This window comes from Pelodiscus sinensis, chromosome 1 (assembly GCF_052426305.1).
Source record: "Pelodiscus sinensis isolate ZL-2025 chromosome 1, ASM5242630v1, whole genome shotgun sequence".
Taxonomy (NCBI): Eukaryota; Metazoa; Chordata; order Testudines; family Trionychidae; genus Pelodiscus; species Pelodiscus sinensis.
Window position 1 is genome coordinate 77892406 of NC_143052.1, and position 19419 is coordinate 77911824.

At 39.5% G+C, this 19419-nt stretch overlaps 1 long non-coding RNA gene across 1 annotated transcript in view; it reads left to right on the forward strand.

Annotated features, from left to right (window-relative positions):
- Positions 1-19147, forward strand: part of LOC142829994 (uncharacterized) — a 76657-nt gene extending 57510 nt beyond the window's left edge. Inside the window, exon 3 of the long non-coding RNA XR_012904997.2 lies at positions 13605-19147. This is a non-coding gene — a long non-coding RNA (uncharacterized LOC142829994). The remainder of the gene's footprint in view (positions 1-13604) is intronic.
- The last annotated feature ends 272 nt before the right edge of the window (positions 19148-19419 follow it).

The window sequence follows — 19419 nt, forward strand, 5'->3', positions numbered from 1 at the left end:
CTAATGTACCTGAATGCTTCACAAACATCAACCAATTCAACATCACAACCCAGAGCTTAAGTGATATTATCCCCATTTTACAGCTGGAAAACTGAGGCATGCAGAGATTAAAGACAACATTGACAAAAATGATGAACTTCAGACACTTTGGCCCTGATTTTCCAGAGTACTTAGTATTTTACGTTTTTTTTTATATTTTGAAAGCACAGCTCTAATTGACTTCAGTTGGAGTCACCAGTGCTCAGCAAATGCATTCCTGGGTATCCCAATCTGGCCACTCAGAAAATTTGGAGCACAGAATTAGTGGCTAATTGTGAACATACTAAGTTAAGTTAGTTGCCCAGCATGCCCTAGGAAATATGGGTCAGAGGCAGGGATAAAATCCATTTCTCCAGGATGACATTAAGCTGCTATAATCACAAAAAAATCTTCTCTCTTTCTGCAGCCCCCAGCTCATTTACTACAATGAAAGAAGCAGTGGTCCTACAGGCAACAGTAATAATACTATACAACACTGATTCATCCCCCTCAGCACAGCCCATCCTGTGCAGTGAATGAGGCACGGGTCCTTTGAAAAATGTATTATGTGGTGATATAATTAGAGACACTTCTCAGATACATTCCTTGGTGCCATACCGGCAGCCAGGAGAAGCAATTTCAAAGTAGGTCCTGCTCAGCTCCTATAGCCTCATGATGGAACATACACAGTCTCTCTGTGAAAAACCAAAGAGTAGTCCTGTAGCACCTCTCTAATCTCTCTGTGGTAGAACTCGTCAGATGTTCGAGAAATATTTTTTGTGGGCAAATGTCAATTTGTCAAAACGGATTTTTTTATTTTGTTTTGTGTTGTTGTTGGTTTCAATGAGGAGTTAGTCAGGAAGGTTTGTTAAGTCCAGAAAAACTCTCTGGGGAAAGCACAAGAGCGTGAAAACAGCTACATTTCACCCTAGAATAACTTGATGGCTAGGGTAATCCCCTAGAATAGAGAAGATGCTGGTTCAAGTCTTTGAACTTAGAGTGGTACTCGTACAATTTTTGAGAGGGGAGGTGCAAAAAAATCAAAAGGACTCAGTTTTGTTCTGATGCAGAATTTGAAAGTTTTTGCAATATCACTTTATAGCTGACCAATTCCAGTAGAACTTAAAAAAAAAATCAGCTCAATGTAGCCACACAGCATGCACAAATTTCAGCTTAAACAGTGAAAATGTAAGTAATAGTAAGGTGACCATAGAGTCTTATAGTGAGAAGTGGTGGGCAACCACCACTAAAGGCAGTGCTGTTGGCTTCATCTATAGTAAGAAAAAGTATAACTATATTGATTTGACATAGATCACTCCCAACATTTAAACCTCCCTGATAGGAGAGTGCATTATACATCTCAATAACAGTGAAAGTTCATGGATTCATGTGCAGATTTATGCATTGCCCAAGGCCGTTTATGAACTAGGAAACTATTTGGTGGCCTCTCTTGACTACAGATATATAGATGACATATTATATTAAATATATTTACAACATAAACTGTAGCTCACTAGAGATTCGATTTAGAACTACTCCATATTTACTAGGAGCCACAAGGTGGAATAACTGTTTGTAGGTCAAAAGCTTGTCTCTTTCACCAACAGAAGTTGGTCCAACCACAGATATTACCTCACGCATCTTGTCTCCCAAAAGCCAAAAGGAATACAACAACACTGCAAACGTTATATTTTTAAAAAAGCGACAAGGGCAAGAACAGCTTTCTTTAAAAACTCATCCATAATTACACTACCATAAATTATAAAGTTTGAGTATTCTGGAAATAATTATTGTATATTTGGGTGATTTACATCAACATGAAAAGTCTTTAAAATCTCAGCCGCAAACCATTAGCTAGAGTTTAATGCTCTAGTTAAAAATAAAACAAAAACCTAAAACTAAAACTAAAAAAAAAATTCTTCAAAGCTTAAGAACTTATTAACTGTTTACAAAGTTTGTTTTTTCTTCATCAGGAGTTTAGGGAAAAAAAAATTAATTCCAAGTAAATGTCTACATTTCTGTGCCTTTAACATTATTACAACTTTACTGTAAATAATTTCAAGTTGATCCAAGGTTAGCAGCCAACCGAAATGCTTAAAATATACAGAGTCTGATTCCACCCTTTTTTACACAGGAGTATGCCCCAGGCCACAAGAAAATTACTTTTGACTTCTGCTGGGGTAATCAAAAAATGACTTCAGCCCTTTTTGACATTAAGAACAAGAAGATCACTGTTTCTTTTGGAATAATATGTCTAGACTGCCGCTTTGTATCGGAAAAAGGTATGCAAATTACACTCTGCAATTTTCGTACCTTTTTCCGATAGTTTTTTCAGAAGAGGCTTTTCCAAGATTTGACCCATCTACATTGGGCCAAATTGCAGAAGAACCTCCTCTTTTGGAAGAGCCCTTCTTCCTTATGAAATTAGGAAGATAGGACTTCCAAAAGAGCACATCTGCTCTTCCGCAAAACATGTTGGAAGAGCAAACGCGTTCCCTGGACGCGGCAGAATTTTAGTCTAGACATAGCCTCAGAGATTGAAAGGAGAAGCAGCTTAAGGGCTTCCAGAACAGACAGATCTCTAATTGTAGAGACACTAACTAACTGACTAACTTAAATAAATAAATAAATGCTGCAGGGAACTGTATTGACAAGAAGAGGCGTTGGATGACCTTAGGTCTTTTCAGTCTAGCTTATGTAACTGTAAGAAGCTGAGAAAGGAAGAGCAGAAACAAGCATTGATCTCTTAAAGCAATCTCTTAAATTTTACCACCATAACAATTCAGAAGGGATGGGTGAAGAAGAATTAGCAGAGAATAGATTTGTTTGTTCATATTTTGGAGAAAAGTTCCATGGTAGTATGAGGAAGAATAGAACAAACAATAAAAAGTTCTTAAGCTAGTCTGAAGCCAAACACTTGCAGAACCCTATTTTTATCAAGTTTTATGAATCAAATATTAAAACAGGCTGAAGAGAATGAATCTTCATCCCAAGGGAAATTCTAAGACTTCAAAATCTAGTTTCTTCCCACTCAGCATTAAAAGTAAAAATCCCTACATTTATAATGAAGTAAATATTCTAATAAATTTTATATCGACCTTATGAAAATCAATACAGCCAGATACCAGCATACATGATATTTCAGTTTCGCAATTTAAACATAGAATCATAGAATCATAGGACTGGAAGGGACCTCGAGAGGTCATCGAGTCCAGCCCCCCGCCCTCAAGGCAGGACCAAGCTCCGTCTACACCATCCCTGACAGATGTCTATCTAACCTGTTCTTAAATATCTCCAGAGAGGGAGATTCCACCACCTCCCTTGGCAATTTATTCCAATATTTGACCACCCTGACAGGAATTTTTTCCTAATGTCCAATCTAAACCTCCCTTGCTGCACTTTAAGCCCATTACTCCTTGTCCTGTCCTCAGAAACCAAGAGGAACAAATTTTCTCCTTCTTCCTTGTGACACCCTTTTAGGTATTTGAAAACCGCTATCATGTCCCCCCTTAATCTTCTTTTATCCAAGCTAAACAAGCCCAGTTCATGAAGCCTGGCTTCATAGGTCATGTTCTCTAGACCTTTAATCATTCTTGTCGCTCTTCTCTGTACCCTTTCCAATTTCTCCACATCTTTCTTGAAATGTGGCGCCCAGAACTAGACACACCTGTTGATACAACCTAGAATCATATTTGCTTTTTTTGCAGCAGCATCATACTGTTGACTCATATTCAACTTGTGGTCCACTATGACCCCTAGATCCCTTTCCACCATGCTCCTTCCTAGACAGTAGCTTCCCATCTTGTATGTATGGAACTGATTGTTCCTTCCTAAGTGGAGCACTTTGCATTTCTCTTTATTAAACTTCATCCTGTTTACCTCTGACCATTTCTCTAACTTGCTAAGGTCATTTTGAATTATGTCTCTATCCTCCAAAGAAGTTGCAACCCCACCAAGTTTGGTATCATCTGCAAACTTAATAAGTGTACTCTCTATCCCAATATCTACATCATTGATGAAGATATTGAACAGTACAGGTCCCAAAACAGACCCTTGCGGAACTCCACTTGTTATCCCTTTCCAGCAGGATTTAGCACCGTTAACAACAACTCTCTGACTACGGTTATCCAGCCAATTATGCACCCACCTTATCGTGGCCCTATCTAAGTTATATTTGCCTAGTTTATCAATAAGAATATCATGCGAGACCGTATCAAATGCCTTACTAAAATCTAGGTATATGACATCCACTGCTTCTCCCTTATCCACAAGGCTCGTTATCCTATCAAAGAAAGCTATCAGATTAGTTTGCATGACTTGTTCTTCACAAACCCATGCTGGCTATTCCCTATCACTTTATTACCTTCCAAGTGTTTGCATATGATTTCCTTAATTATCTGCTCCATTATCTTCCCTGGGACAGATGTTAAACTGACCGGTCTGTAGTTTCCTGGGTTGTTCTTATTCCCCTTTTTATAGATGGGCACAATATTTCCCCTTTTCCAGTCTTCTGGAATCTCCCCTGTCTGCCATGATTTTTCAAAAATCATAGCTAAAGGCACAGATACCTCTTCTATCAGCTCCTTGAGTATCCTGGGATGCATTTCATCAGGACCTGGTGACTTGCTGACATCTAACTTTCCTAAGTGATTTTTAACTTGTTCTTTGTGTATCCTATCTTCTAAACTTACCCTCTCTCTGCTTGTATTCACTACGTTAGGCACACCTCCAGACTTCTCGGTGAAGAACGAAACAAAGAAGTTTAGTGTGCTGGCTTCTGTGACTCCCATTCCAAGGTGCATTTCTGCCCATACATTGTACAGAGCTGAGATGCCACACTAACCTTTGTGAATCCCAGGGATTGTTTAGGTGCCTACAAGTTAAATGTGGTGCTGTTCAGCATCACCATGCCCACATCTCTTTGTGAATACAGCCCACAGTCTATAGCAGATGTTTCTCCACAACATAAAGTCAGTCTCACTAGAACACTCTGCTTAGCTAAGTCCCAGGAATGGAACAAGAGGAGGATTTGTGATCAGATCAAATGTGCGACTGAATGCTAGTCTGGTGCCTGCCTGAATAATTCATTTTAACACCATCATTAAGCTCAAATTTCGTTTAAAGAATTAAGCAGCAAGGCAACATGAGGGCTAAAATATCAGATACAACAAGGTTTTTAGTGTATTATATTCAAAATCTACAGCAAGTTCTTACCTACAGCACAGGTGGGGATCCCTCTGGCTGCTGTTATGCTGCTAAGAGCAAATGCAGGAAGTCTCACCCAGCTTTTCTAGTTTGCTCATAACTCTTGCTGTAGGGGATTAGTCTTGTCTGTGCTGAGGCTTTCTTCTGACTGAGTTGCACTTTACACTTGAGCCCTCTTACTTGGCTCCTGGTCCCTGTGGACTTGCACTATCTAGGCCTTCTGTCTGGGTGCTAAGGAGAGTGTCTGTTTAGAGCATCTTATGTATTCCTTATGAATCTTGATCTCCCTAATCTCAGGCTGTCATTTATATCTCCCACCAGCCCTTGTTCTAAGTAATATGCTCCAATCATGCAATACCTAGACTCTGCCTCCAGATATATTAAATGGAAAGGCCAATGGTCTTGGCTAGCATGTTATCTGACATCCCACCTAGCAGTAATCAGGATGCTCAATCTTTCTTAACTACAATGGAATTTAAATTCTATGACTTCATAAGAATATCATTTAATGTAGTGCATGGTCAAGAAGAATTTGTATGGTAATATGCTATATTTTACATGAAGCAGTCTGACTTCTTCCTCTTAATTGCTCTTGACTCTTAATTGCTACTCCCTGTTGAATGCATATTATGAGCTATATATTAAAACAGAAAATAGATAAAAATGGTTTTGTTTATTTTTTCTATCTGAAATACAAAGCTACCCATATGCTTATATAATTTTATTGCACCTTAAGTCAGCTTTTATCCTTCCTTCAAATTTCAGTTAAATATGCCATCCAATCAGGTATATCTTCTGTGACTAAGATTTGAAACCCTGACTAGGTATTAAAGAATCCAACTTGGGCTTGTTAAAGGGTAACCTACCCTGCATTTCTATAGGTAAGTGCTTAGCTCTTTCAGAAAGTCGGGTTTTGTGAAATAACCTCACTGTTCCATAAAGTGACAGAAAGTTCCAGATGCATAGATGATAGCTGAATGCACATTTTTTCTCTGAAAGGTGAGGAGAGGCAAGGTCATTGCTAAATAGCTAGGTAGGCAGAAGAAAGAAAAATTATGTGAAAGTGAAGTCATAGTGCTAATGTAATAGCCTTCAATGAATTCTGACCATTTAACGTTCCATTGCCACTTTAATCTCTTCTCTAACTTCTTACTTTAAAGAATGTAAAATTCAGGAACATCATTATATGGTTAGATCTTTGCCCAGGCCAAATGTTGTAGGTGATTACATTTAATAAACTTGCATTATGTGACTTTAACTGTTGGAAGCAAACACACAAATGTACCCCAAGGTGGAAAAAATAAGATCCTATTTTGAACATGTCCTCGGCTTTTCTTAAGAGAAGTTTATAATATTAAAATGCATACTCTCACACCTGATCCTCTGATATTCATAAGCCATGGCATTTTAAAACTCTGAAACTCCCAAGAGCGATGGCAATTTAAGAATCCTCTGTAAATTTAAGGAAGAAGTTTGAGAGATTGGGGAAAACTAGCCTGGCACACTTGAAAGCAGGAATAAGGGATCTTCCGGAAAAGGGCTTATTTTCCGGAAAATCGCGTCTAGACTGGCTCTATTCTCCGGCAAAACCCCGAGCTGGAAAAAAGCGGCAGCCATGTGAATGCAAATGCCGCGAGGGATATTTAAATCCCCCGCGGAATTTGCAATTCTGACTGGTCTCATTAGCATCCCTTTTCCAGAAAGGGGTGCCAATGCAGACACAGCCCCAGTGTTTTAATCTCAAGTGCTGAAAATAATCTCAGGAGATGCATTAAAGAGCTGCTTGTGGCTCACGAGCATCAGGCGGAGTGTCACTGAATTTAAAGCCTCTCTGCCTTGTCAATAGGAAAGTAAATCATCTTTTAGAATTCATTTTGGCAGGACATTTTTTTCTTTCAGTCAGAGGCCTTGTCTACACTTATCAAGAGATTAGTGCTGTGGGGATCGATCTCCCAGAGGTCAATTTAGCAGGTCTAATAAAGACCTACTAAATCAACCACTGATTTACCGCACTCCCATCAACTTTGGTACTCCACTGGATGGAGAAGAGTAAAGAAAGTTGATGGGAGAGTTTCTCTTGTCGATCCCCCACAGAGGAGACACTGCAGTAACTTGATCTAAGGTAGACTCCAGCTACACTATTCACATAGCTGGAGTTACGTACCTTAGTTCATCATTGCCCCCTAGAGTAGACCTGGCCTGAGACTCAAGAGAAAAAGTACTGTATAGGGAAGCAGAGTTCATGATCTCCCTTGATCTCTTCTCTATTACTATCTCAAGGGATTTAAAGTGGAAATGCTTTTGAGTTAATATTTCCACCTCTCATGTCAGTCTCATTTGTTTTTAACACTTGGAGTGCTGAACATCCCATACTATGTCTATTCCATTCACCCATCACTGACATGTCCCAGTCCCTTCTAGTACTGCTTTAAACAACAAGACTAGACTCTGTCACTTGTAAGCATGCATATAGCTGAAGTTGTCCACTGTGCTGCCAAACACCCGAAGTATGGCCTAACATGACATTTGAATGGCAGTGCAGCAAGTGAAGGGACCAGCAGTGAACAGGTTAACCATAAAGATCTCTGGAGGGCTAGTCCATGTATTGCCCCTATTTCTGCAGACGCCAAAGTCTCAGAGCTGATACACATGCTGAAGCAGAGAGTGTCACCTCAGGAGCAATATCATGAGGTTAGCTTGAATGTGGCATTTTAATTTCCATTGCTCCATTACTCCCGCGCTTGGAACAGTTTGAAATTTTTTGACTGCTCTGCAATTTAGTGAGATCTTTTTATTTTGGCTCACACTTCATCAAAAAGCACATTAACATATATGCAGGTCATCTTTTGAGCTTAGGAGAGCTTGCTGCAATTCATGTTTAGAAAACACTAAATTTTAAAGCTAAGAAATTCTTCTCTATAGATTTATTTTATTTTTAATATTCCTGTTTGTGTTCTGTAATCCTGATGTTTTATCAAGATGCTCCTCAAGTCTGGAATACAAATGCAGCAACATGCTTCTATCACACATTTCACACTAAAGCTTTTTCAGAATTAAATATCGTAATCCCTCATATAAGAGCATGTAATGTCATGGCCAAAAAAGATATGTCAAACTCCAATAATAAATTATGCTACTTCAAGGAAAGTTCTCCTCTCCGCCCTCTCCATCCTTGTAAAAACATTCTCTTCTGCAAAATACAATATTGTCAGTTCCCAGGGATGTAAATGGTTGACTGTGATTCAGAAGTATGATTTTGCCCTTCACTATTCATTGTTTTACAAAAGCAACTCCCCCCCAGGCCATTAATACAAACTTATGATAATGTGATCTGCGGCACAGTGAGGGTCTCCCCTAACCCCCAGCTGATAGAGCACTTAGCAGTAGGTACTAGAGTAAGTGGATCAGAGTATTTTACCTGTAAACATGCTGCAATAAAGTGCTATCATTCCATTGCTACAGATTACTTAGTTAACATTTTTTCTAATATCTTTGGATCACTAGTTCATTATATCATTACCTGATAAACAGCATGGGTAATGGATTGAGAGCAACTGCATACCTTCAGGAAGAACCTGCCCGATAACAATAATCCATTAGAAAACTGGCAATATCCTCTGATCTATTGCCCGCAAAGCTATGACTTGATGGAGAGTTTCATTCCCTCTGCTCAGTACTCCAGAAGAAAATCAGCACAATTTAAATATTTCTTGTGATGTGACAGCTCTCTAGAATCCCTGGTTGCATTCTGTTCCCAAGGGATGACAATCTGGTGTTCCAGTGAGCACAGAGCAGTGAAGATGAATTGAAAAAGCTTGAGATAAATTAGGGCTGGCTAAGTTAAAATTGTCTCTGCTCCTGAGTCTCTCATCTGCAGTCTGCAAGCCTGTTTTGCTGTGAAAAAGCTAGATGGCAGGCTGCCTCAGTGAGTTCTTCTTAAGCGACAGGGAGCATTTTCAATGAAGAAAAATTCTCCTATTATCTAAGCTAATGTGACTGCAGCGAAGTCTAGTTTTAAGAGCATTTACTGGCGTGAAATTAATTTTTACTATTGCTCTCTTTCATGCTACAGGTCAAAACGCACACTATCAGTCTATACATTTCTATCTGAAAGAAAAACTTTTTAGTTAACAAATGATAGTGTAGCTCTTGTTATATCTGTGCCTGATCAAAAATTGCCTACATTTAGGCTATGTTAACCAGCAATGTATTTCCTAATGATACCTGTTTGATCCAGGTTATTTTTTCATTCCGTGTTCCTGCTCTCAGTCTTAATGATCATCATTATGCCAATAGTTATCTTCAGTTATCTTCCTTTTAAAATGCTTTACTATAAAGGTTGGCAGTGTTTTTCTCCTAGCTGACAAAAATTGAAGTGACAGATGGAAATCAGGACATTTTGCACTTTTTAACCTTAAGAGATGCCAGTCCAAGAAAACGTCTGATGGGCATTTTGCCATATACTCCAAGTCTGGTTTAAAAAAAAAACAAACTTTGTGACAGATGGTCACAGACTCTGATTGCAGTGTCTTTGTGATTGGAAATAAAATTGCAATTGAATTCTTCAAAATTTAGGTTAATGCCAAAGTTTGATAGAAAGTGTCATAACTTATAAGTAATAATGTCAATGTTCATTGTGCAAATAGCCAACCTTTAAGATGTATCACTATGCACGACACTGGTAAGATTAATCTTCTAGTTCCTCTGATATAGGATGATTATTTTGGCAGGCACTTAGACACTTTTGAAAATTCCACCTCTAGTTTCTAATGTCCTGATTTTCTGAGGTATCAGCACTCACACCTCCAAGTGACTTAACACAGAGTCTTGGATCCTTAGCACCAAACAAAGTAAGACCTCAGCCCTGAACCTATAAATATGTGCAATCTATAAGAGCAAGAAGGCTATGTGTACACTGGTGCACATACTTGGTTATGTCACCATGTACTGCTTACGTATATTCTCCATACCCTCACAGATGTCCACAGTATGCTGTGCTGGACACAGCTGTAATGCTTTTGCAGGCATATACCTTCATCCAAATTGCCACTGTTGTTCCATATTAATATGACTATTTCAGATGCTGTGACCCAGGATTATGTGGATCACAGGGACACTTGCTAAGAACTCTTTGACATGTGCTAGTACAAGCTGAACATCTCTAGTCCAGCAATCTCTTATCCAGCAACATCCATGGTCCAGCATGATTTTAATTAGCTGGATGCCCATTTATCAGAGGTGTGGCTAAGTTTCCCACAGTCCCATAAGTTTGTTTACAGTGAATGGTCCTGGCTTTCATTGTTCTGTGCTCCTATTTAGTTCTAATTTAGCCCTAACTGCTTTCTAAGAGGTCAAAAAGCATGGATGCGTTGGTAAAGTTGCTAGACAATATTGACCTCCGATGGTCCAGCAAACTCTCCTGTTGGCTGGTCAGGTCCTGAGGGTGTTGGACTAGAGAGGTTCAACCCATACTGTCCAGTGCCTTCACATATCTGCTAATGGCAGTTTCTGCCCACTGACAAAGTGGGTGGAAGACTCAGAGCAATGGAATTTGAGAAGGCTGAGAAAGCTATTAGAGGAGAGTGTTCTAGAGTTGATTTTGACAAATAGGGAGCAACTAGCTGTGCATTTGATAGTGGAAGATAGAGTAATTCATGAAAGCGGTCATGAAAGGGCAAAGTGCATGATTCTAAGGAATGGTAGGAGGGAAAGGTTCACAATAAAGATAATGGATTTCCAGAAGGCAGACTTCAGAAAATTCAGTGAGCTGGTAGGTGAGATCCCATAGGAATCAAGTTGAAGGGTAAAACCAGAACAAGAGAGTTAGCAGTTTTTCAAAAAGATTTCACTAAGTGCAAACTATCACATGGCACAGGAAAGATAAGCTTAGCAAAAGACCACCCTGGCCTAAATAGGATATCTTCAATGTTCTGAAACTCAAAGAAAGAGACGTACAAAAAGTGAAATCTAGGTCAAATTACAATGAATGATTATAAAAACATAAGCGACGAGGAGTCCTGTGGCACCTATAGACTAACTGAAGTGTAGGAGCATAAGCTTTCGTGGGCAAAGACCCACTTCATCAGATGCTTTTGCAGATTCAGACTAACACGGCTACCCCTCTGATATAAAAACATAAAAATGTAGAGACAAAATTATAAAGACCAAGGCACAAATTGAGACTAAATTAGCTAGAGACATAAAGTGGTAACAAGAACACATACTACATTTACAATAGAAGCAAGAGGAAAACCAAAGATAAGGACAGCCTTCAATGAGTGAAGGAAAACCAGTAACAGACTGTAACATGTGGAAATCACAGAAGTGCTGAATGACTCCTGTTTCAAAATGGTTGCTAGCAAGTGTACATCTAACATTATGAATGCCAGAGAAAATGAAGTAGGATCAGAGACTAAACAGGTAAAGAACAAGTTCAAAATTACTTTCACAATTGACAAGTTATTGTAGTATGTCTAGTGTAATGGATTTTTTACTTTCAGTCCATGTCACCATGGCCTGATGAAATACATCTTAGAATACTTAAGGAGTGGAATGAGGAGATGCCTGAACAATTAGCAATTATCTTTGAAAGGTCATAGAAGACAAGAGAGATTCTAGAGGACTAGAAAAGGGCAAATATAGTGTCCATCTATAAAAAGAAAATTAAGGACAACCTGGAGAATTACAGACCAGTCAGTATAACTAAAATAATTAGAAAGATAATGGAGCAAATAATTAAGAAATCGGTTTGAAAGCACATAGAAAGTAATCAAGTAAAATATGTCATAACAAACTAATAGCTTTTTTTTTGACATGGTAACAAACCTTGTAGATAGGAAGTGGAAGATGTATTATATCTTGACTTTAGTAAGGCTTTAGATACTGTCTGAAATGACCTTCTCTGAAACAAATAGGGAAATACAACCCAGATAAGTGCACAAGTGGTTGGAATACCATTCCCAAAGACCACAGTCAAGTTGGAAGGACATATTGAGTAGGGTCCCACAAGGATCAGTTCTAGGTCTGGTTTTGTTTAATATCTTCATCAGTGATTTAGATAAGATGATAGAGAGCAAATATATCATGTTTGTAGACAACACTGAGTTGGGATAGGTTGCATTTACAAGTGGTTGAAGAATATCATTAAAAATCAAAATGATCTAGACAAACTGGAGAAACCATCTGAAGTAAATAGGATGAAATTAAATAAGGACAAATGCAAAAAATATTCCACTTAGGCAGGAACAATGAGCTGCACGAATACAAAAGGGGATATGATTGCCTAGGGAGGAGTACAGAAGAAAGGGATCTGGGTGGTCATAGTGGATCACAGGTTAAATAGAAATGAACACTAACGTTGCAAAAAACAATCCGTTTTTGGATGGTAAGTACAATACAAGAAGTAATTTTCCTGCCCTACTGCACAGTGATTAGGCCTCAACTGTAGTAATGTGTCAATTCTGGATGTCACATTTCAGAAAAGATATGGAAATATTGGACAATGTCTCCAGGAGAGCAAAAATTATTAAAGATCTAGAAAATGCGGAAAAATTGAAAAAAATGCTGTTGTTTAGTTTGGAGAAGAGAAGATTGATGGGAGATATTATACCCGTTTTTAAATGCATAAAAGGTTGTTTTCTTAATCTCTGATTATAGGACAAGAATCAATGGATTTAAACTGCAGCAATAGTGATTTGGTTGGACATTAGGAAAAACTTCCTAATTGTCAGGGTGGCTAACCACTGGAATAAATCACCTAGGGATGTTGCGGTATCTCCATCATTGGAGATTTTAAAGAGCAGATTAGACAGATACCTGTCAGGATTGGTCTAGATAATACTGAGTCCTGACATGAAAGCGGAAGACTGGAACAGATGACTTCTCAAGGTCTATTCCATTCCTATACTATCTAGTTTGGTTCCTGATCCTTATTACCGGACAAATGTGAAACAGAAAATTTGACTGATACGTTAGTAGATGGAATTTGAACAGGAATTTCTCACACAGATATGGTTGTGCTTGGGGGCTAATGACAATTCATTTGGCTCCCATGGAACAGATATGGTGAATGCCTGTAATGCTAAAAAACAACAAATAGTTTAGTAGCACCTTAACGACTAACAAAACATGTAGATGGTATCATGAGTTTTCGTCCCTTATTTATTCTTCGGTCTGGATTTCTAACACTCCTGTCATCTGAAGAAATGGGTTATGCCCACAAAAGCTCATGATACCATCTACATGTTTTGTTAGTCTTTAAGGTGATGTTAGATTATTTGTTGTTTTTTAAGTTTGTCTTGTTACAATTAACTCAGCTACCCCTCTGACGGTTTTTCAATGCTAAAACATGTCCTGAAGCCTGACCATTGTTTCTGGTGCAGGAGAACCAGCACAGTGTTGTAGAATTACATGATTTTGGAAACCTGGAATGACCAGCAATGGCTTCAAAACTTTTGAATGGGGAAACAGACCTTCTTGAAGCTATTGGAGAAACTTGCACAAAACCTTCAGCATGAGCACACTCAATTCAAGCAAATCATACTGCTACGGAACCAGTGGCTATGTTCCTGTGGAAGCTGGCAACAGACAGCTATCATCTGCTGCAAACCACTTCAGGGATTCAAAATCCACTATTGGGGGCATGCATTTTTGTAATGCAATTAACACCAAGCTACCAATAAGTAAGTGCCAGGAGAAAAGTTTCAGAAACATCTGGATTTCAGAGGGTAAGGTTTCTAAACAGCATAGAGGCCATCACTGGCATCCGCTTCCCAATACTTTACCAACCAAAGGGGGTAAGTGAATATGTGAACCCAAACTGGTTACTATTCATTCATTCTTCAAGGTTTAGTAACTCACAGAGGCAGAGTCATGAATAACAACATACGGAACACTTGAAAGATTCATAATAAAAGCATCTTGAGGAAATTGGGATTATAAGTGGAGGGGGAAGAAGGGATTTGATTCCTTAGAAAGATAGTGCTCTGTAAACTATGTCTGTGCCCACTATTATTTTGAGAGAAGATGAATGCCTGCTTCTATCTTGGCTCATGAAAACATGCACATGAAAAGAGTGACCCTGGAAAAAGGGGAATTCCATTACAAACTTAATACCTGTCGAACTGTCACAAAGTGCACGTTCGGTATGCTAAAATCTCATTGGCACTGCCTACACACCTGCCAATGTGGCAAATACTCTTCATCTAATCATCACCTTCTGTGCACTCCTTAACATTTGTTTCCAGCCTGAGTGCACTCCACACAAATCTGCTTTACAAACTGCATGTAAGCAGCCACTGTGACTGTAAGCACCCTGCCTTCACACCCTGCACACTATTGTAATAACCTTTTTACAAAGTACAGCTTGTGAGGTTTTACTGGAGGAAAATTACAACTGATCAGTGAGTTATTCTTGAATGATGTATGCACATTGTATATATTAAGCATTATTGATATATACTGGATATATAGCCAAAGTTATATCATCATGCTTGTCAGGGAGAATTGGTAAACAGGTCTTCCTCAGACAAAGGAATTTGCATTTGTTCCTCTGACCATTCATGTCTTCAGACAAAGATAATGAAGGTCCATTTTTACATAGTATGTAAATAAAGCTATTAAGCAAATACGTGGTGGGGAAGACAGCATGGTGTCTAATCCCAGCAGGAGAGAGAAGTTTGGTCTGGATTTTACTTTCCAAAGAATACATTGCAAAGCACAATAAAAAGGAGGACTGAATGTCAAATGCTAAGCCTTTGAATCAAATTATTTTATACAATATTACTGTATTATAAAATTGTAGTGAGCAAGGTCTTTTATAAAATTCTATGGCACACTGATAATTAGTATAATTGTGAAGCGTAAGTATTAACATACCATAAGAAATTATGAATACATGAATATTACGCTTTACAGCCTATGACTCAAACAAAGGGAAAAAACAGAATGCTCTCATGCAGGAGGGAATGTCACAACCTGTCTCCAAAGAAATTAAGAGTGTTGTCATAAAAAATAACAGAAGCCCCATTTACATTGAGTCTGAAGAGGGATGGGAAGATTACAGGAAGAAAATGTCTGCTTGACCTCCGTCTAGCAGAGCCCTTTGGCTTCTGGCTGGAGCTGGTTCCTCACAGCCTGGGCATACAGAGACTGAGGCCAGGTGAGCAAACCTGACTCATGGACACACTCCTGTCCCTCCTGGCCCAGTTCAGCTCCTCCACCTACTGCCACACAACTGCTACCAGCTCATTTTTGTAGGGAGAGTGACACTGATACCCGGCTTGGGCCAGTGGGGAAACAGAGAGGGGACTGGTGACAGGCAATACACATGCAGATAGCCCTGCTCTCCCATCTGCACCCCAATCACTTCACACCTTCACTGCTAACCTCTGCATCCTCCTCCTGTACCTATATAGGAAAACTGATCATGCACAAAGCAGCTAGCATTGATGCTCACTTCCTCTCTCCCATGACTACTGTTCCTCTGCCCATGTACTGGGAAGGGAGGAGGACTGAGGCAAGAGGCATGGAAGATTTCCACAAGGGTGATGGTGAGTGGAAAGGGGAATGGAGTAAGAGGACAGAGGGTCCCCACCAAAGGTACTGGTGAGAGGGGGAGGGGCAGGGAGAACTGGAGGGAGTGGCAAGGGGCTCCAGTTGTTCCGTAGCTGGAGCCCATGCCTAGGGAAATAGCCTGAAGCATGGAGCACCCATCGGTTAGGGTGTCTATCCATAGGGTGACAGTGCATCTTTGTGCACCACATGATCAAGGATACCCCCGGTCTCTGCATTCAAATAATGACAGGACCAGGGACGGCACAAAGAGGAGAGGGAGGGGCTGCATGAGCAGCACCCTCTTACCATCACTGTCCCAGGCCCATTGGGTGCCCAAGAATGCAGAGAGGAGACTGGGGCTACGTCTAGACTGCAGGCTTCTTTCAGAAGAAGCTTTTCCAGAAGAGATTTTCTGGAAAAAATTCTCCCAAAAGAGAGTGTCCACACTGCCAAAGCACATCGAAAAGGTGATCTGCTTTTTCAAAAGATAGCGTCCATTCAGTGTGGATGGTATCTCACATTTAAGCTGTGATTACTATGGAAGGAGTGGCCACCAGGGCACCTGTGCTTTTTCCTCTTTCCTCTTCTTTCGAAAGAACTCCCTCTTCTCCATCCACACAAGCCTTTTTCCAAAAGACCTCTTTCAGAAAAGGGCTTCTTCCTCGTAGAAAGAGGTTTACCAATGTTGGAAAAACCCCTCTGTTCTTTCGATTTTTTTCTGAAAGAACGTGATAGCAGTGTGGATGTAAGTGAAGCTTTTTTTGGAAAAATTGCTGCTTTTCTGAAAAAAACTCTGCAGTCTAGACATACCCTGAGGCTACACAACAGGGGTACCCAGCTGTCTGCAGTGTGCAACAGCCAGAAACCCTCAGGTCTGCCTTCTCCCCACCCCGCACTCCACCAACAGTTGAAAGAGCCTTCAACCTTCCAGCTGTCAGTGTTTTAGCTGCATATTTGTTTCCTTTTATACATGTGTATTCAAATGATCCTGATTAGAAGGCTAATAGAAATAAAAAACAAACAAGTTGTACCAATTCCATAAATTCATTATGACTCTATTTGGAACTTCAGAGCACTTCTGAAATACAAATAAATGGTTAACTAAAGACATAGCATATTAAGAAGAGGGAAGTAGTAAACCATATTACCAAGCATCATTCAGCAACACTGTACAATTCATAGCACAACCCAGCATGTCCAAACCTTATATTTTGTTCCAGAAGCACAAATGTCAGCAGAGCTATGAAATAGTTGTGAGTGGGTTTTGTACTGTATATCACACTGAAAAACTCATATGTTGTTATTTGTTCAAGTCACATTTAATATAAGTTCAAGATTACCCTGAGAATAAGATGTTATCAAGGAGGAAATCTCCTGCTAAGATGTTAAGAAGTGACAGGACAAAGCATACAGAAAAAAGATGAATCTTCTTTCTCCCCCCCTCCCCCCCGCAAGCTGAGGGATAAGAATGAAGAATGATGCATTATAAAGCATACAGATACATCACACATCAAAACTATTTGTATTTCCATCCATCTTTTCAAATAGTGTTTTTGTGGTGTGTTTTACATATAGCAGACATTCTAAAATGTATCTCTGCAGAATTTGCTACTCAGAAAGGACATCTTGCAATAATTTCTCTTATCTCTGATTTATGAGAAGTTATGAAGAGGTATAGCTGAAGGTGTCCAAAGAACCCATAAGCACACAGGAACTCAGGCTGATGGCACTGAAAGTCTCCATACCTAACTTTGATATGACTAGAAAAATCAATGGTATTCACAAAGTCTGAGTTTGGCACCTTAAAGTTCCCTAAACAATGAATGGGGAAAGAGAGGAGCCTCAGAATGCGATTCAGAAATATCAGAATACCAGGCCTTGTTTCACATAAACTAGTTGATGGATGATGCTAAAGCAAGAGGTGTGTGAAAAATCTTACTCTTCCAGAGAAAGGCACCCAAGTCCAGGCTGCAGGGAGGTACCTCCCTGGGCTTGGCATTTGCAGCTGCAAATTCTCTTTACATTAGACACCTATATTGTTTTTCAAAAAAACTAGGACAAAGTCAAGACTGATTTCCTCATAACATTTTGCCCAGAGGGCAGGTCACTTACCTTGCTTACCAGAAACCCCAGGTTTAAGTCACCTTAAGGGATTTAAACTGGGATCTTTACCTCTCAGGTAAGCTCCCTAGCCAAGGGGCTATAGGATAGCTGAGACAGAGGGTTGTATAAAGATTTTATGCCAGGAGTGGAGAATCTAGGTTCAGGGGGCTGGATGTGGCCTCTGGCTTGCCTGGATATGGCACCTACAGCCCCTCCACCACTCCATTGCAAGGCTGGAGCACATGGATCCCCCTGGCTCTGTGCAAGGTGAATGTAGGGAGTGTCTTTCTCAGTTGGGGGAGACTTCAGTGAGAGTTTGGGGTTTTTTAGTTTTGGCTTTTTTTTTTGTTTCCTTCTCAGTTGTGTGCAACTCCCGGCCCAAAAAGGTTCCCCGTCCCTATAGGCATTCATAATCCAGGAATGACCAGAGTGAAAACCATAGATAGATCAGAGATATGACCAGTATTTTGCTAAGTAGAGGCCCAGATTATGTGTCTGACTATGACAAATTTGAGGGCATTTTGTCCCTGTGCACCCGGTCATAATGGCCCTCAAATTTGACCTGGCTACCACGCTGTTATGATGGAAGGCTGCCAAGTCATGACAACCAGCTCTCGTCAGGAGAAGCCAAGGTATATGTGTGTGCCAGAGAGGAGGCTATGTCTCTTGCTTGCTCCTCCACCATAAATATAAATCAGCTACACTTTAATTTCGTTTTTCATGACATAGGAACTCTCACTCTATTTTTAAAAGGAGTCAATGAAAGAAATCTATACATTATGGATTTCAGAGAATTTGAATTCACATATTATCTATATTGGTTATCATGAACTGAGCCCTGTCTGGAAAACTATGCAAATTATAAATACATCTATGGGCTGCGAGTAAACTTAATTATGGTACACACACCACATACTAATCCTGAGGAAATTTGTTGTGGGAAATTGAATCCTCACCATTTGAGAGAGTAAGGCTAAAGGAGTAAAAAAATAAATAATAATAATTATAGTCTTTTTTATACATACTTTCACTTTACATGACAGCAAACTGACTAAAGAAAAAATCTCCAGCAAGCAGATGTCTTATACTACGAAGTTTAACTTTATAGGGAACTGTCCTTAAAAACAAATCTGACAGGGAAAAATCATGCCATATACCCTGATTTTAAATACAAAAAACAGTTCGGCTCATTTTAAATGTTCTTGGTATGGTTTTTACTATGAAAATTAATATAGCAGTTCCCTTCCTGATGTGAAATGCAGGACAATGTAGCACTTTAAAGACTAACAAGATGGTTTATTAGATGATGAGCTTTCGTGGGCCAGACCCACTTCCTCAGATCAAATAGTGGAAGAAAGTAGTCACAACCATATATACCAAAGGATACAATTTAAAAAAAATGAACAAATATGAAAAGGACAAATCACATTGCAGAACAGAAGGGGGATGCGGGGGGGTGGGAAGGCGGAGGAAGGAAGGTAAGTGTCTGTGAATTGCTGATATTAAAGGTAGGGAGAGTGGGATGTTTGTGAGTTAATG